The 18546-nt window shown below is 43.8% G+C and overlaps 1 pseudogene; it reads left to right on the top strand.

Annotated features, from left to right (window-relative positions):
• Nucleotides 1–692: 692 nt before the first annotated feature.
• Nucleotides 693–18546, top strand: part of LOC109456555 (transmembrane protein 126A-like) — a 60111-nt pseudogene continuing 42257 nt past the window's right edge.

The raw sequence follows: 18546 nt of genomic DNA on the forward strand, positions 1-18546 counted from the left end.
AAATGCACATCTTATAAATTGAAAATGCATGTAATACACCTAACCTACTGAACATCATAGCTTAGCCTAGCCTACCTTAAATGTGCTCAGGACACTTTACAGTAGCCTATATTGGGGCAATTATCTTGAGTTTCATTTCAAAAGCAATTGCCTTCCCCTTCTCACCAGAAGAAGGAGACACAGATGAATATTTTGTAGACACAATAGGATGCCAAAACACAAAACATGACATCGAAAACACACTGGCGGCACAGCACATTGTAGAGTCTCGGTTGTTTACCGTGGTGATTGTATGGCAGTTCACTGCCTCTGCCCAGAATCTCCAGAGTATCACACAGCATATCCCTTGCTAGTCCAGGGAAAATTCAAAATTCCAAGTACAATACCTACTGAATGTGCATTGCTTTTGCACCATCATAAAGACAGAAAATCCTAAGTCATCTTAAGGTGGGAGCATCTATACAAGAAAAAAGAGCTCCCCCCCTTTCTCCCGTGATCACGGGAAGTGGGTTAGGCAGGGACCTAGTTCGTAACGTCAAAGGGATTTGGTAGCAGGAGGCAGGAATCTTGTTATCTTTGGCGGTGGCTGTGATCTTAAGAATCAAAGGTGGATGCTTGGGGCTTTAGGTCAGCCAGGTAGTTTCTCTACCCTGGGTGTTGGCTGGGGAATTTGCAAAGACTCCTAGGCAGCTATGGAATCAGGCCCCAGTCTGCCCTCGAGCAGGCAGTGCACTGGGGCCCGAGCAATGGAGCTGGCCTTCCTTCTCCTGTCCTGTGTCATTCGAGCTCCCTACCTCTCTGGCTGTGACCCCCTTGGTTTTGGCAATGCCACCCCTAACCCCTTTGCGAGTGAGAGTATGGCCAGGGGAACCGAAGAAGACACTTACCCTCTGCATTAGCTTTGTATTGTCGGCACTTAGAGTTTTCCCCAATTTTAATAACCTTACACATTCTACTAGACTGTTTAGGTGGTGGCAGAGATACTAATTTGGTCCTATTTTAATTGTTCTGGGTGTTTACCTCAGTGCCAATATTTTTAAAAAGCTCTCAGTTGATACTAACATTTATCTAGGGTTGAGAAAGTCTGTGATGGAGAGGAGAGTAAGCTAGAGTTAGAATTCAGATGGCCTGTCTACAGCTCTTTACTTTCTACATAATGGTTTGTCATGCAGGGACTCCTGCGGGTCTCTGGTCCCGCTCCCCACATAAGAACGCAGGATACGGTGAGGCCAAAAAGAAATACCCATGGAGCCATAGATAGGGGAGTCATACCACTATAGTCTCGCTGGTGGCTGGGTTGGAGACACAGGAAGCAGGTGCCACACTATCTGCAACCTGTTGTCCGCTTCTCTCTGCCAACCAACCTCACTTGCCGTGCTAACTGCAATCCGCTCTTGCTCGCTCAGCCACCATCTTCTTGCTAGCCCCCATTTTCTGTTAGCATAGCCATGGCAGTTATATTAGTGGCCAATGGCTCACTGGTTACAGCTGAAGGCCAACTAGCCACAGCTGATGGCCATCCAATCACAGTTGATGGCCATTTACTACCTGAGCCAGCACCTTTCCACGTGAGGCTGAGAGCCTGGAAACTGCACTCCTGGCTCTGTCCCCACATGGTTACATACCTGTTCTGTTCCGGTTTCCAGCACTTCCCTCCCACACCTTTATTCATCTCACACTTTTCCCCAACTCCACTGGACATCTTTCATCGGGGCCACTCGTGCAGCTAGAGACCTCTCTCCACAACCAGAAAAATATGTCTGGGAGAAGGCAGCTGATTTGGCTGTGTGACTACCTTCACGTGACCTAGTCCTCCTTCTTAAGGAACACGCCTGTCTGTGCTTCCATTTCAGTCTGTGGTATCAGGCGAGTCCCTGCCTTTAAGGATATCGTGAGGTCTGTATCTAGACTTTGGAGGATGCAAATGTTGGCTAGATTGCAGCCGAATGACAGCACCCCCTCTGCACAGAATGTTGGATTCAGGCTGTGTATCAAAGCCGCAGAGGAATTGCTGGCAGTTTGTTTGCTCGGTCTGGACTTACAGAGAAACCTGTTGAAGAATGGAGTTTTGCTAATGAGAGGACAACAGAAATGACACTAAGGGGACAAGTTCCAGGTTGGGGATCCGCGGGTGTTTGTCTTCTGACTGCAATGCTGAGGACTCCATACTAGGTAATACACCGGGAGCCACGATTCCGTGAGAGATCCCAGCAGACCAGAACATCTGGATTCAGTATCAGGCAGCTCCGGGGGCCTTTGCGTCACCCCAGCTTCATGGACGGCCATCCTCGGCTGTCCGTGGCTCTGCTCCATCTGTGTGCTCTGTCAGAGATAATGAAATCAGACAGGCCCCCAGAGACTTCTTTTCTCTCCTCACAAATTTTTAATAAAACTCTTTGAACAACAGAGCTGGGCATCTCTGAAGCCTGAAATTAAAGTGATAAGATGGAAGATTACTCACTTGTCAGTCTGCACCACACTGCATCACCCATACAAATTCCAGGGGAGTTTTTTTTAAATCTGCCGACAATGTGAGGCTCTCCATCTGGAGTGCTTTCTTTCTTATAGGAAGAAAATACAGCACCAAGGAAGAGAAAAGAGACACTTCATTCTCTGCCACGAACAGCATGTGAACCAAGCCCTGAATCGGGTTTTCACAGAAAGTAATTCTTGGAGAGAATCGCTTTTGAATTAGTTAAGTGTCCTTGATGCTGGAGACAAAATGTAATCACAGTTGTTCCTTTGGTCACCACCACTCATCTCTATCTGCCTTTCAGGAAGAATGGCCACTGCAGGTTTCCGGGCTTGCTGTCTTCCCACGTGCACATGAGTCTGAATGCCCACCCTCTACCTGTGCTGCCTGAAGAGCACACCTGGCCTCCTGGAGCTCGCATGCCAAAGGGCAAGGCCGACAATAGACAAACACCAAAGTCCTATAATGTAATGTCAGTTCGTGCTCAGTGCCATGAGAAAACAATCAAACAGGTCGTGGGGCAGAGGGGCATGGAGGATGGGCATAAGGTAGGTAGGGTGTTGTGGCATGCAAGGAAGGCCTCTGAGCCTCAGGTTGTAAATTAAGTATCTATGTAGGCTGGCCTCTTTCTCAAAGCAGAAACTGCACATTAATTCTGCGAGTAAAATTATTCTGTTTTCTAAAAAAGAAACTTTATTTAGCCCTGGCTGAAATTTCCCTCCCTCCCTGCTTTCCTCTCCTATCTCTCTCTATTGTCTTTCTCTTAATTTTACCACCTAGTCGTAGCCAGGAAGAAAAACAAATGTTTCTATACTTTTATAAATTCCTCAATTTATATTACTAGAGTCATAAGCTCTCTTAACACCAACAGGAAAGCTCGCTGCAGCTGACTTCTGCTATCCTGTACCTTCTTGCGGAGTCCCGCACAATGTAATGTAAATCTTACAGTGGATATCTGGGGGCTGTGGCTCAGATCTCCCATAATGTATGTATAAATAAAATGGGCCTCCTGCTGAAAATGCCTAAAGAAAACAATGAGCGGTTAATCTATCTGGGTCCTGTGCTAATTTCACATTATTTTCCACATTAAGGCATTGACTCTAAATGAGGTACCAACAGTATCCTGCAATCCTTTGCCTTAGAATAGAGTGATAGTCTTTTTTTGTGAAAATGTATTCAGGACTGTAGGGGCCAGTGTCCCTGGCAGGTAATACAGGCCACTCAAGTGTTTTAAGTGAAGAGAAGGCAATGAATGGCCGATTGTGAGAGGTGTGGATGAGGGAAGGGAGCAAACAGCATGGTGAAGCATTTAGAGACTAGAGAGAGCAGAAAGCCACCTCCAGGGCTGAAAGGCAAGGGGCAGGGGATTTGTTCCCAGAGCCCCCTGAGAACTGGAGTCCTGGAGTCAGAGATAAGAAGAGGAAGAGGGGCAGAGCAGAGAAATCCCCGAGCAGTCACTTTTCTCACTCTTTTGTCTCAAACCCACCTGGAAGCCAGCTGCCCATGACCATGGACAGTTTGCTCCTGGGGTACAGAACAGGACAGAGAAAGGAAACTGAGGAAGGCAAATGCAGAATCTAGAGCACAAACGCCATATCTAACACGTACCTGTTCATTAGATGCTTTGTCTATATATGACTCTACAGTGGTTACTACAATCCAGTCTTCTTTCCTTCAGTTCTAACAGCCAAATATCGAGCGTCACACTTGGTAAATGGTCTCCCTGATCAAAGTGCTAAAGTGACCTAATTCAATACTATTTTTTAATTTAATCTATTTTCAGCAACTGGTCTGTGGAGACTTGATCTGACCATGTGCATCCTGACTCCAGTTGCTTCCCTCCCCAAGTCCCTCTTTTGTACTTTAAGATAAAAGATCATTTCAAAAGAATTTAATTATTTCCTTTCTAAGTAAACTCAGAAGAATTTCCTCTTCTCTTCAGTTTTTAGAGCCTGTCTATAATTCTCTTATTCCGTCCTAATATTTTTTCTTTCATAAAGAAATTTAGGACTTGAAAGTCATCTTAAGGTCATTTTCCTATAGTAGAAACCATAAAGATGAAAGCACAACTATCTGGGGGGCCCACTGTCACAGCCCAGTTCTTCCTGAAGCCTCCAATGACTGCACTTTCTCGCTCTGGCTACAGTTATTTCATGGGTTACATTACAAGCCACAGCACTTTCTTTCTTAGCTGAAATAGTTTCCTTGGCCTTGGCTAAGAGTGCCCCCCCCCCCCATAAAAAAAAGACAACCCTGGAGAACTTTCCCAAAGACACACATTCACACAATCCTACCCAATACATCTGTGTTTAAACATGTAATGGCTCAGCTAATATTTATTGTGAAAAATAGTCGTTGCCTGAATCTGCGCCCACTTTGAAGAAACAGATCTCTCTGCTGCTTCCCAGTCAGAACCCCTTCCTTTGTTGTGTTCCACGTGTGAACAGAGAGAAACCCCCTTTAAACTGATATTGATCCATAGGCTTTACCAACCCAAAGCCCTACAGAGGGCATGTCAGCTCATCTTAAGCTGAGGAGCATGACTAATTAGAACTGGGATTTAGGCTTCTGTTCATGGATAGCCCTTCATAAGCACCCTGAACTAACCCTCTTCAAAGCCTGAGACTAAGGAAGGCATGTGTGAAAGAAACCTCATCAATATTAAGTTATGTCTTATTGAGACTCTGGAGATCTTACTACTATGACATGGGAATCACGTCACCTCAATTTGTAGCCCTAGAAAGTTTAGCTGGTCAGCCTTGGAGAGAGGATCTCCACCCACAAAAATACATCTTCTGCCCATATATTAAATACAACTGGTCTCTTTTCCTTTCACTCCCCCCCTCACCCAAGTCATCAGAAGTTAACTTGGATTGGGGCAGGTAAGACTCCAGTGTAGATATTTTCACCTAAGTGCTAATAAGCTTAAACGCTAATAAGCTAAACTGTAAAAAAAAGAAGCCATCAACATGGTAGTCAAAAGCAAAGGGAAGAGAGTCCACCCAGAGCACAGCTGCTAAAGTCACTGTATTCCTTATATGCTGTTTTATTAACAGCCTGTTTCCAGGTCTGATATGACACAGGACATCATACTTGTCTTCCCCCATCTGGCTTTCTTTGTGCAAACCTAGAATGTGGAATGTCGTACCAAGGTCAGGGTCAGAATCCTCTACAACTCGGTGGGTAATTCATCATCTAGGTTGGTGGCAGGAGCTGCTCACTTTCTTGGATATAGTCAGAGAGGAAGCTCCTGCTGGTTCCTGACCCAGAGGGAAAAGAAAAGAGCATTCCTACCTGGCATATTCTGGGATGTGGATCAACTCCTGAAATGACTCTGGTTCCTGATGAGGCAGAATTTTCAGAGCTCAAGAGGCTGACACTGCCAGAGCCTCTTGAGTTGTTAAGATGATGTGTAGACACCCAGCAGGTATCTGGGGAACTGCATTGTCATCTCGTGGATGATAAAGCTGTAGTTATTAATTGCTAGAGCACTATTTAGAAATTGTTGACTTTTAACTTGGAAATCAGATCACATTCTTTCCCTGCTAAAATCCCTGGTGTGCTTTCCGATTGAAATTACCATAAAAATCTCAACTTCTTCGTGGTTTATTCTGATCCCTCCCTACTGGCCAATCTCACTTCTCTCCCTCTCCCCTGTTTTACTAGGCTCAAGCTATGCACTAGTTTGTTTCTGTGCCTCAAACGTCTTAAACTGGTTCTTCTATCAGCACCTTTGCACTTCAGGCCTGTCTTAATTCAGAATGTCCTCTTCTCAGAGAGATCTTTCTCCGAAGGACACGTTTTCTAAAATAGTGTCCTTCCTGTAGGGACTCCCTCACTCACCATATCACCCTATTCATTTCTTTCATAGGAATGATGACAATGAGTTTCTTGTTTTATTTTGTTTGGGGATTTTTTTGGTCTATTTTCTCCACTGAAATCTCCAAAGGGTAGAAACTTTGTGTTGGTCATTGCAGTATCTCCTTCAGCAAGAACAGAGACTGTCATGTAGCAGAGCTCAAAATATAATTGTTGAGTGAATAAGTGAATCCTACTGCTTAAGATTAATTTCCAATGTAAATCATTTGTGAATATGAGAATATTAGGTTCACAGTCCATATTTTCTTAGGGCCTAAGATTACTGAAATGCAAAGCAGCAAAGCTGTAACAACCTTTGCTATAATGCGTCTCCCCCAAGCCTGGGTTGGGTGGGACAGGTGGGCTGCAGGTAAGTGTAGCTTTGGGTTTACGAATTAATGAAGTTAACTGTGACCCCTGAAAGAAAAACTCTAGAGAATTGTCCACCTTTCTCTTTTTTAAAAATTTTTTATTTGGGTTGCAAATGTGGGTGGTGATACAAGTTTTAACAAACAATTTTTAATTCATGTTTTATTAAAAATAAAGTAATACTTTTGCAACTTGCTGTCCATGTTCCTTTTCTGCCAATTGGATATCATTTATTCCTTTTGCAATAGACTCTGTAGATATTTCAGCTGGTGCAAGATAAGATCTTATATATTAATTTTTATGTTTTTCTCCATTTCCTGACACTTTTCATAGTAGCTAGAAGACCCACATTGATACAAGGAGAATTAGGATTATTGTATCCAAAAAACATAGGGAAAGAAATAGTTAATTGAAGGTCTATTTGTTTCTACCCCTCAAGCAGCCTAAGCCGGTTCTTATGTCTGGAAACAGTTATTAATGGGGTTTCATCTGAATCAAAAACAAAGGTTTTCAGGGGAAAGTGAGCAGCCCACTTATGAATTTATGCAACAACAAAGCTTGAAAAGAAAACCAATGTGAGGGGGCTGATGGTGAAGGGAACAGCAGAGGATCTTGCCTAACCAACCTGTTCTTTTAGCAAAGAGATATAGGCAGGATGTGACCTAAAAGGGCCAGACTTAGGGCCTCAGGGGGCTAAGGATAGAGTGCAGAGGTGACACAGGAGAGCCAGTAGCTTGAGAGCTGAGTGGAAGCTAAGCTAAAGCTATGGGTGGCCGTCTTTCTTTATTCATTACCCAGGCAAAAAGCCAGTGACGAGGGTCGTGCCAGTGTTAGGAGGGAGACTTTCCCTGAAGCTGCCTGGAGGTTGGCCCTCAGCAAAAGGACACCAGTCTGCAACCCCTTTCTAGAGCCCCTATCCAGCTATTCCACTTGGAAGCCACCCTGGACATATAGGAGGGTCCTTGGCCCCTCAGAGAGGCAGGGATAGGTGGAATAGACACATATCTGGGTGGGGCTGGACAGTGGGGAAATTCACTTCATGTACAATCATGTTTCCTAGGAGGAAGAGGATATCTAGCAGAGTTTTGTTCATGGCTTTGTCACAAGTAAGCTCAACCAATATCTCGCTTCTGGTTTAGAGATCTCTTCTACCATACTTCTCAGGGGATGCAGGGATTGACTAAATAAAATGTAGAAAGCAGGTTTTATAATGTAGGGTCCAAAAGATGAATCAGCATGCACTGTTGGCCAGCTACTGCCCCTGTCATCACTGCAGACCAGGGAGGAAGGGAGCCAGCCCACATCCAAGAGTTCCCACATTTGACCCGTAAGGAAATAAATACTTTATACTGTTGAAAAAGTGTCCTTACCCTCCCTTGCCTCCTGTAGGCTCATAACCCGCCTACCAAATTATGGAAGCCAGTGGCACACTGAGCAGCAGTCGTACCAGTCAGTAGGATGAAGACGTCTTGAAGCTTAACTTTGTTTAATGATACATCACCCCTCGCTCAAAAAGGAGCTCACCAGTCCCAGCAGCCCGCTTTGTGGGAAGCTGCTGCAGTGGTTTTCCTTTATTTCCCAAGGAAGAGGAGGATGAAACTTTTAGTATTTCACCCTAACATTGCAGAAAGTTATTAGGGGCATTCATTCTAACCACTGGCTGGCTCTTGCTTATGATTCCACCAGGGCCATAGTCCTTTGGCTCTTGGTGAGGATCCCAAAGCTATAAATGGCCCAGTTCTGGGGATGGTGGGGTCGCCAGCAGGCTGGGCAGAATATCGAGTGGCCCCGGGAGCCGCTCTCTGCAGTCCCTGCTCGCTGCTTGGGTCTGTTGTAAAAAGCCAGAGTAGACACCTGTTTGCCTCTTTGCTTGGGCTGCAGCTGCTGTGACAGAGCAGACATACGGTCTGTGGGGAGGGGGTGGCACACACTTGTCAGTCCCTCTGCCGTCCTCTTTTCTACCGCCTTTCCCACCCTTCTGAGAATGTTTTTTTTTTCTTTCTTTTTCCTGCTTCACGTCCATGACCCTGCCTCCTTGATCGAAAGCTTATTGTCCACAACACTGCTGTTTGGGAGGGGCACTGGGCCCTGGCTTCCAGATCATATTGACTTGAGTTGTAGTTGTTAGTCACCAGAAGACCTGCAGCAACCAGTGGTCAATCTAGCTTCCCTTCTGCCTTCCATGAAAGGGTTAACCTTAAGGGGTCTGTAGAGGCAGCACTGGCCTCCCTTCGGGGTCACAGGCTGACAGGCTGCAGGGTTGACCATATTAGGCGTGTGTGAAGTGGAGATTCAGCTCCTAGTGTACAGAGCAGGAGCTCTCCTTTCAGTCTGAAATGCAGGGGCTATATTTAGTAACAGGCACTTGGGAATAGCAGCTTCACGTGGGAGTGGGTTGCCGGAGTACGGATCTGTAGGGAGTTTCCACTCCAATCCCCATGGTGGCTTTAAGCTGGAGACCTAGGCAAGAGCTGGGCTCTTCCTCCCTCCTCCTCCTCCGGAGTGTCTGCAAGGCAGCTTTTTCCAGTTAGGGATGAATAATTCAGTCCGTTTCATCTCTGCTGCTTTTCTAACATGGAGGATTGTTGAATGACCCATCACTCAAAATGCTGTAAACAGTGATTTTTTTTCTCCCTCCAGCCCTCACCTCTCCTCCTATATCAGGTTAACTAACCGCACAACATGATGAGTGGAATAGTTTTATTGCCTTGTGATTTCTTTACCTAGGAAATAAATAAAAGGAATCACTTCCCTTTGGTTTTGCAGGAAATGTATCTTTGGTACTTAAAGGATTTTATTTCACATTACAGAAGCCCTTGGGTCTAAAAATATGTCTTCCTTTATAAAATATAATTGTATAAATAGAACATAATCATTCTGTATGAATTGATTTCTTATAAGTCCATACAGATTTATACAATATACTTGCATTCTATGAGAGTAAAAATTATTGAAAAATAGTCTTGTAAATAAAGTTGTTAACTCATTTGATTACATGGAAGTGCCTTATTTAATCAACTTATGGTAGATAGCTCTGTTTTTTTAGGTTTTTCCCCTCTTCTTCTGCCTCCTCCCTACCCCCCACTCCGGTTCAAGCTGTTGTTTCTCAGCCTAGTTGTGTAGGACACAGCTCCCTGGCCCATGCTGGTATTATGAGCCTTGCGCCCCCTCCCGCCACCACTGAGGCAATTGGTTGCCGATGGTTGGTCAGCTGCTCACAGCTGGTGGCTCATGTTGGCTGCCGGCCATTCACTCTGGCCACCGGCCGCTCATGGTGGCACACGGTAGCCCACAGCAGCACACAGCAGCCCACACCAACCTCCGGCTGCTCAAGGTAGCCCAGCTCCAGGGAGAGCTGTTGTTCACAATCTTAGCTGTAGAGAGGGTGAAGCTCACTGGCCCATGTGGGAATCGAACTAGTGACCTTGGCATTAGGACACCTGAGCCACCAGGCTGGCCCAGATTGCTCTGTTTTAAGGGTAATTTGTTTACCCAGGAAAGATCAGTTCCAGGGGAAGCCTTTGTGCTCTCTCTCTCTCTCTCTCCCTCCCTCTCCCCCTTCCCCCCCCCCTCCTTCCCCCCTCTCTCCCTCTCTCCCTCTCTCTCTCTCTCCCTCTCTCTCTCCTAAATTTGCCTTTTCAATTCACCAAGACTTTAGGTTAAACAAATTGGCCGTTTCTAATTGTGAGGCTTGGGAAACATTTAGAATATGAGACTCTTCTTATTTCCACATATTTATATCTATTACAAACCCACTAATTTCCTCAGATTATTTGGTATTTGGGTGGAGAGTTATAGTCAAAATATTGCATAGGCCTGAAGTTTCTGGTTGGCCAATTTATTTGAATTAAAAGCCAAAGTCATAGCATGTTTAACCACCATCCACAACAGCTGGAACGCTTTCTCTCCCTTTCTCTCCAGAGCTCCAGCTACGATGAAATGTTTGGGCCATTTAGATGCCTTTGGTTAAAACTAACAAATTGTCGTATAATCTAATATGTGCGATTTGGTTAGAACTGCCAACAGTTTGGTAAATGGAAGACCTTTGAGATCCTGCAGAAGGATATCTGGGGATCCTTGTAGTGAAAGACTTTAACTGGGTCAGCACACTCTTTTGTGTACATTCATAAGACTGGTCATCACTGCTCAGCAAACGTGTGCACAGCAAATACAAAATGTACTTTATGGCTGGATATGGGAAAAAAAGGTTAATCGTGATACTTCCGTGAAGACTAGGGCGTCTGGAAAAGTGCTGGTGCACTGATACTGTGGGTATTGGCAGAGTCAGTGGAGGGAGGAAGGAAGGCTGTACTGACAGCTAGGGTCAGGAAGAGGATGAGATTAGGAGGGGAACTTGCCAGAGACGAAGGTGCCTACAGAGGCACGCAGGTGGAGGGGAACCTCAGGCAGGCTGTGTTTAGAGGTGGGCTAACCAGGTACCAGGGTCCTACCTCTAGAAGACCAAGCCTCTTGGGGTGAGGTGGTAGGTTGAAGGGGTGAGAGGGGGGTAGAGAGGGAGGGCAATGCAAGGCATTGAATGAGGAAATAATATACTTAAGGTTTCAAGACAAGGGTTCAGGCATAGGAAAATCAGCAAAAATCGAGCTTTGGGATAATTACACTTCAGAATAACGATTATGATAACTAATGTTTATCACCCAGATGGGCCAAGCACTGAATACATTGATCTAAGAACATTGCAAGCACTGCTTGTCAAATTGTGATAGTAACCCAGTGAAGGTGATTCTCTGATTTTCATCATTAAACATATGAGGAAACTGAGGCAAAAAGAGGTACTTGGTTAGTAAGTGGTGGAGCTGATATTCAAATCCAGATCTCTGACTAGAACCCCAAAACTTAATTACTTCACCACACTGACTCCCCAAATGCTACAGATCTTAAAACCAATTCAGTGCTTGATCTTAGGAAAAAGGTAGGAGCTCTGTTTCTAGAAATGTTATTATTTCACAGTTACATATGATACTGTTATTTATTAAAGCGCTTAGCATATGTAAAGCATTGGCCTAAGTACAGATCTAAGTTTGACACAGCCCCTCAAGGCATATTGTGATAGACAAATACATAAACCACAGCACAATGTGATATGTGCTTAAAACCTGATATTAAGTGCTGATGAGGAATCGAAACATGAAGGCAACCAGAGAAGAGATGGCATTTGAGGAGCCTTGAGGGAAGAATAACATGTCCTCAGGTGGACAAAGCAAGGATGAATGTTCTAGGTGGAACGGGGGAATTTCTTAGAAGTCTGAATCATCAAGGATCTACAAGAAGCCTGGTATAGGTGGTGGTGGGAAAAACCATATTCTAGGCTATATTATACAAGGTCTTACATGCCTGAGTAAGGAGGTTAGGGTCCATTGAGTTCTGAAAATGTCCAACTAATGTCAGGACTGATATTAGGGATGATTCTGCAGGCCAGTGCTAGAAATGATAACTTGGGGTAAAGAAAAAATCCTGAGATAAACAACTAGCATAAGATCCAGATAAATAGGGTCCGAGCCAAAGACTTTGTCCTGCAAAGTCACAACTGTCTTTTGAAATAAATAGCTAAGCCATTCTCCTTTGCCCAACAACACCCTTAACCTATTAGTATGAGCTTCTAATGAAAACTTGTCTCAATACTCACAAAGATTCCAATTTCCTTTTACTCTACAAGACGCTGATTAAATCAAGCACTGCGGACATCCAGGCTCTTAAAATAGAAACACATTTAAAGGGATCAACAGTCAGAATGACACATATAGTATCACCTTTCTGTCACTCTCCCTTGGTTCTAGAGCTGGGATAGTTTTCATGGAGGAAGTCCTGTAGACTTGAAAGTTTCCCTGGTGAACCCAACTCTCCCGCTTCTCACGGCTACTTGTGGAAAAAATATTCATAGAACCAGACTGACTCTTTCATCTTTAGTTTTAAATCAGCTCTTTTAACTTTAAATTCTGGATGAAAACTTCAAATGGGCACTTGACAATGGCACGGGATCCCACGGTGCTGCCACAGGAAGCATATTTACTGATTCTTTAAGACATTATTCCGTATCTTCTCCTCTCTCCTTCAACTTCCCATGCCTGCCCTTTTCTCAACGAATGACCTCATCTTATTATCATTAAGCATAGAAACCCTTAGAGTGGAACACCTGATCTTCCTGTCAACCTTCCTTACCCATCTGCTCACCTCTGTGCCCATCCGGGGTCAGTTCCTGCCTTGGATCTCTCTGTGTTATCTTTCTAAGGACTTCACTCCTTCCACGATCCCCTCTCTCTTCTGCAGCAGCAAATTCTTCTCTACTTAGTCGGTCTGCTAATGTACAAACATGCTTGAGTGTCTCCCACCTTTAAAAAAAGATCTTACATTTGCCAATCCCACGTTCCCCTCCAGAGAGTGCATCATTTCTGAGCCGTGTTTTATACTAAGACTTCTTGAACAAGTTGTCTAAATCTGGGATCTCCACTTTCTCACCTCCTATTTCCTTTCCAAATCATCACAATTTGGCTTCTTTCCCCATCACTCCACTAAAACCGGTCTTAGGTCTATGCCGCACCTCTCCTGGTGCAGCTAAACGAGTTTGGAGAAAAATGCACAGCCACGCTGACTGACTGCACTGTAAATTTGTGATCACTCACAATTGTGGGTCCTTCATGCTGCCCTGAAGTTATACTGTATTCCTCTAGTTTATCTACCCACCCAGGCTCCTGGGATTTTTATCATTTCTTTTCTCTCCTTGCGCCTCTCACACCGTCTCATTCTCATTCTAGTAGAGGACCCTGCTTCCTACTTCCCAGCTTTACAGAAAACTGTGACAGTCCGAAGAGAACTTCCAAACTGCACATAGCTGAACTGACCCATTACTTGGGCCTGAGTCCAACCTTCTGTCCTGTTAAGTCAGGGATCCATTGTCAGCCCCTCCATTTGTGTGCTTGATCCCATTTTCTCTCACCTACTCATTGTCTCGCAGTTCTGCCCTGTTCTCTTACATCATCGTTTCCCTCTCTACCAGATTGCTCCCAGCAGCCTACAAATATGCGTCACTTTGGTGAGAAACAACAGCAACACAGCAACAACTAAAACTTTTCTTGGTCTCAGTTATTCTCCAGTTACCACTTCATTTCTTTTCTTCCTTTTATAGTAGATTTCTCTGAAAGAGTATATTACACTTGACCTCTACTGTTTCACTTGTCTCACTCTCTCTTGAATCCACTCCAGTCAGGCTTTTCCTCCACCACGCCTAGAAAACTCTTCGAAATGAGATCAGCCAGTGCCTCTACATTGTTAAATCTAGAGGTCAATCCTCTTGATTGACCTATGGGGAGCTTTCGGTCATGCTCTGCTTCTTGGGACCCTTCCTTCACCTGGCAGCCAGGAGGTCACATTTGCCGAGGTTTTCACTTACCTCTCTGGCAGCTCCTGCCAGATTCCTTTTCTGGTTCTTCTTCATTGTCCCAACCTTAGATGTTGGAGAGGACCAGAAATCAGTGTGTGAACCTGTACTTTTTCTTTCTACACTTGCTCTCTTGGTGGTCTCATCAGTCTCATGGTTTTAAATTCCACGTATAGATTTCTGATTTCATTTCCTACCCTGGTCCTCTTCTCTGAACTTTGATTTATGTATGTGTTCAAATGCCTATTCAACTTCTCCGTGGTAATATTTAATAAGCACTTCAAAACTAAAAAGTCCAAAACCGAATCCTTCATTTTCTCCCCCCAAACCTGCGTCTCCTACAGTCTTTCTCATCTCAATCAATGACAACTCAATTTTCCAAATTTTTCGGACCAAAAACCTAAAGTCACCCTTGACTTCTTTTTATCTCTCACATCCCACATACAATTCATCTGCAAATCCTTTTGGCTTTAGCTTCAAAACATTTCCAGGACCCAACAATTTCTTACCACCTCCACTGCTAATAATCTGGCCACGCCATCATCATTGATTGCCTAGATTATGCAATAGCGTCCTAACTGGCCCCTACTTCTTTTTTGTTTGTTTGTTTGTTTTTGTTTGTTGCCCTTCATCTCCATCCTTGCTTCCCTATAATCTACTGTTAACACAGCAGCCAGAGTGATCTACTTAAAACCCAAGTCAGGTCATGTAACTCCTCTGCTTAAAACCTTCCAACCTCTTTCCGGCTCACTCAGAATAAAAGTCAGAGTTCACACTGTATCTGCCAGAACCTACGTGCTCTGACCCCATTCGTCTCTGCCCTCCCCTGATACTCTTCTTGCTTCCTCCACTTGGACCGTTCTGGCCTCCTTGCTAATCTTTCACATGCCAGGCACATTCTTGCCTCAGGGCCTTTTAAATTACCTTTTCTTCGACCTGCTTTTCCCCAGATCTATGCATAGCTCAGCCCTCACTTAAGGGTCTTACTGAAATGTCACCTTTCTGTATAAACCTTCCCTGACTAGCCTGTCTAAAAATTGCCACCCCCCATCCCCTAGCACTTTCTCCTTTCCCAGTTTCCTCATTCACCTTAGCAATTACTACTATTTTATATACCATGTATCTTACTTATCTATCTTATGATCTACCTCTCCCACTGAAAGGGAAGATCCAGAGAGCAGGGAATTTTAAAATACTTCATTCATCAACACATCCGCAGTGTCTAGAATCGTGTCTAGCACCAAATAAATATATGCCCAACTGTTAATAGGTTAATGACTAGGATAAGAACAGAGAAGATTTAAAACCTTTCCATTGCCTGGGTGCAGGCACTGAATACACAGAGAGTTGGATTTAATCAGGGTTTTGTTGAATCTGGCAACCACTGTATTCTTCCACCTTCCCACTTAATTATCAGTAAGATTTGGGAAACATTAACATTTTTGTGTCTCAATTTTTCTAACTACAAATAGGGAGTCATAAAGTGTCTAGCCTCTATTATTAAGACCAAAGGTTAATACATATGAAATACTTAAAACAATGCCCAGGACAACTCTGCTCCATAAATACTGTCAGTCATTACCCGCATTGGACCAATTCTGACCAGCATCGAAGGACTCTCCCCTCTGCTTTCATGGTACCACACCTTTCTGGTTCCCTCTGACCTTGCTGGTTATTCCTTTGCTCTCTCTGCCACTGGCTCTTTCCCTTTTCCCCGGCCACTGAAGGTTAGAATGGACCCCCGAGCTTAGGGCTGGACCTTCTTTCCTCCGCTGCACTTTCTTCCTAAATGATTTCATCCAGTCCTCCAATCTGTAATACTACTTGTGTTGGTGACTTTCAACTTTGTTTCTCCCCCACGTATGCTGATGACTGTGTCTCCAGCCCAGGCCTGTTTCTTCTCAATTTCGATGAGTATTTGCCACTGCTTCCTTAGTCTTCCCACTTGGGTATCTCACAAGCATGTATTTAAATGAGCATGTCTGTAGTGGTTTTAAAAAATGGGCACAAGTTCTTTGATAGTCCTCCGTTCCCTCCCGTTCAATGTAGGTTGGACTTCGTGACTCACTTCTAATGAATGTAATGGAAGTGATGGTGTGTGGCTTCTGAGACTGGATGGAAAAGTCACTGTGGCTTCCTCTTTTAGATTCTTTGTTTTTGGAGATAAGTTTCATGTCCTAAAGCCACTCAAGAAGCCCTGTGGAAAAGTTCATGTGGTGAGCAACTGTGGCCGCTAGCTTATAGCCATGAGGAACTGAGGCCACGAGAGACCACGCGGACCCTCCCACCCCAGTCCAGCCTCCAGATGATGGCAATCCCAGTTGACATCTTGCCGACAACACGTGAGAGTCCCTGAGCTAGAGCTACCTACCCAAGATGCTTCAGAAAACCCTGCCTTACAGAAACTGAGACAGACTACATGCTTGCTGTTTTAAGTTGCTGCTTTATGGTAATTCATGCTTAAAAAATCCTACTATGATTGTGGATTTGTCTATTTTTCCTTTTCGTTTTGTTGATTATTTTGCTCCATGTATCTTGAAGTCTTTACTTCATCTCTTTCCTCCTAATAGTTTCTAAAGCATGCCATGGTATATCCTGCCTGAGGACCTTTGCTCTTGCCAGGCCTAGATCAGAATGCTCCATTCCTGGTTGTTCACATAGCTGGCTTTTTCTTCTCCATCAGGATCAGTTCAATTGTCATCTTCCCAGAGAAGCCTTCCCTGACCATTGCATCTAGAATAGACACTGTCCTGTACACAACCATTTGCTATCACATTGCACTGTCTCCATTCTTCATGGAAACGATCACAAAAGTATTGTTTGCTCAAATACTTGCTTGTCGCATTCACTCACTAGAATGTAAGCTCCGTAAGAGCAGGACTCTAATGTTTTATCTACTTACTTCCCCATCTCCAGTACGGTAAAAGCCCTGACACATAAAAGAAGCTTCGTATATCTTTGTTGAGTGAGAGAATGACACAGAACAAAGTGGATGAGATGGAATTCTTTCTTCTTGGACCAAGTCCTGGAAGCTGGTATGACTCTAACTGGATGGCTTAGCATTGGAGTGTTTGCCCTTTGATATACTTTATATATCCGTAGTATGTAAAGGAATTCTGTGAAAATCTTCTAAATTTAGTATGTTTCCTAAAGTAGATTACACATCTTCATTCAGCTATAGAACAAGGCCAAGCAGAAGCATTGGCATAACTATAATTTCAATTCAGAGGCATATAAAGAAGAATGAGTCCCCACTTAGAGGAAAATCTACTGATTTTGTATAACCAGGTCTTATTGAGCAACTCCTGAACTGCTTGCCTAGGAAACCAGATTTCAAACATTTGATCTTGTCTCCTGGCCCCTCATACATATACATAGAGGTTTCCTATATGAACGCTATGCAGGTAGGGGATGCCGGCATACCATAGATTGCCAAAAGGCACTTCTTTGATTTCCAGTGGTATCAAAGTATAAACTTGACCCAAGATCCCAGAATTTACTCAATAGGAAAAAATAGAGACTGGCCTTTGGTAAATTCTTTTGCTCAGACATAGATCAACAATCCCTGGGGAAAAGAGTCATATTTAAAAAAAAAAAAAAAGAATTAACCAATTGTCCTTCACTAAAAGATATTGATCTAATGATAAAGAAATTAAAATGGACCCTGATCCCAACTTTGCTGTGCATGAATCTTTTAACAACCATGAAAATAAAAAATAAATTTATGTATGAGAAAAATGATTTAAAAATTAGCATTAGTGAAAGATGAAAAATAGAATTCTACCAAGCAAGTTGCATTTGGGGACATTTCTTCAGAGTCTATGGTTTAACAAAGTTTTAAAGCTCCTCTGCTTAGAGGGAAAAGAAGAAGTTTTCAGCTTCCTGTCTGTACTATACAAAAGGATGTCCTAGATCCTCTGATCTTCCCCAGGACACGACCCCACCCAAGTCTCCAGGGAAAGGCCTTTTGTCTTAGATTCCAGGCCTTCCCTTCTGCAGTTTCCCTTGGACTTCACCTTGAGACAACTCCTTCCTCTCCTTCAGGCCTTCTGTGGGCTCTTCCTTCCTCTCCTTTCCCAGATCCCCCTTCCCAGTCAGACCTACCCTTAAATAAACATATGCATCCTGAAGTACTATTGATTGATTATACTTATTGTTTTTAGATCTTGTGTATTTTATCAGAGCATAAGTCAAACTTGTGGTTAAAGCCATCAAAATAAAATTCAACTTATGAAATTTTAACGATTGGCTGTCTCATGGGCAAGTGCTTCTCTGGGTGGGAAAGTCTCACAGAAAGTACCCAGCTCTGGAGTAAGCAGGCTGGGGTTGGCACTTCGTTTCTCCAAGTGAAGTGACCCAATATAGATTACTAAACTTCACTTAACCTCAGCTTCTTCACCTGTAATATGAAAATTGAAATGTCTATTTCACAGGGCTGCTGAGAGGATTA

This window comes from Rhinolophus sinicus, chromosome 1 (assembly GCF_057876585.1).
Source record: "Rhinolophus sinicus isolate RSI-liver-muscle chromosome 1, RSI-T2T, whole genome shotgun sequence".
NCBI classification, from domain to species: domain Eukaryota; kingdom Metazoa; phylum Chordata; class Mammalia; order Chiroptera; family Rhinolophidae; genus Rhinolophus; species Rhinolophus sinicus.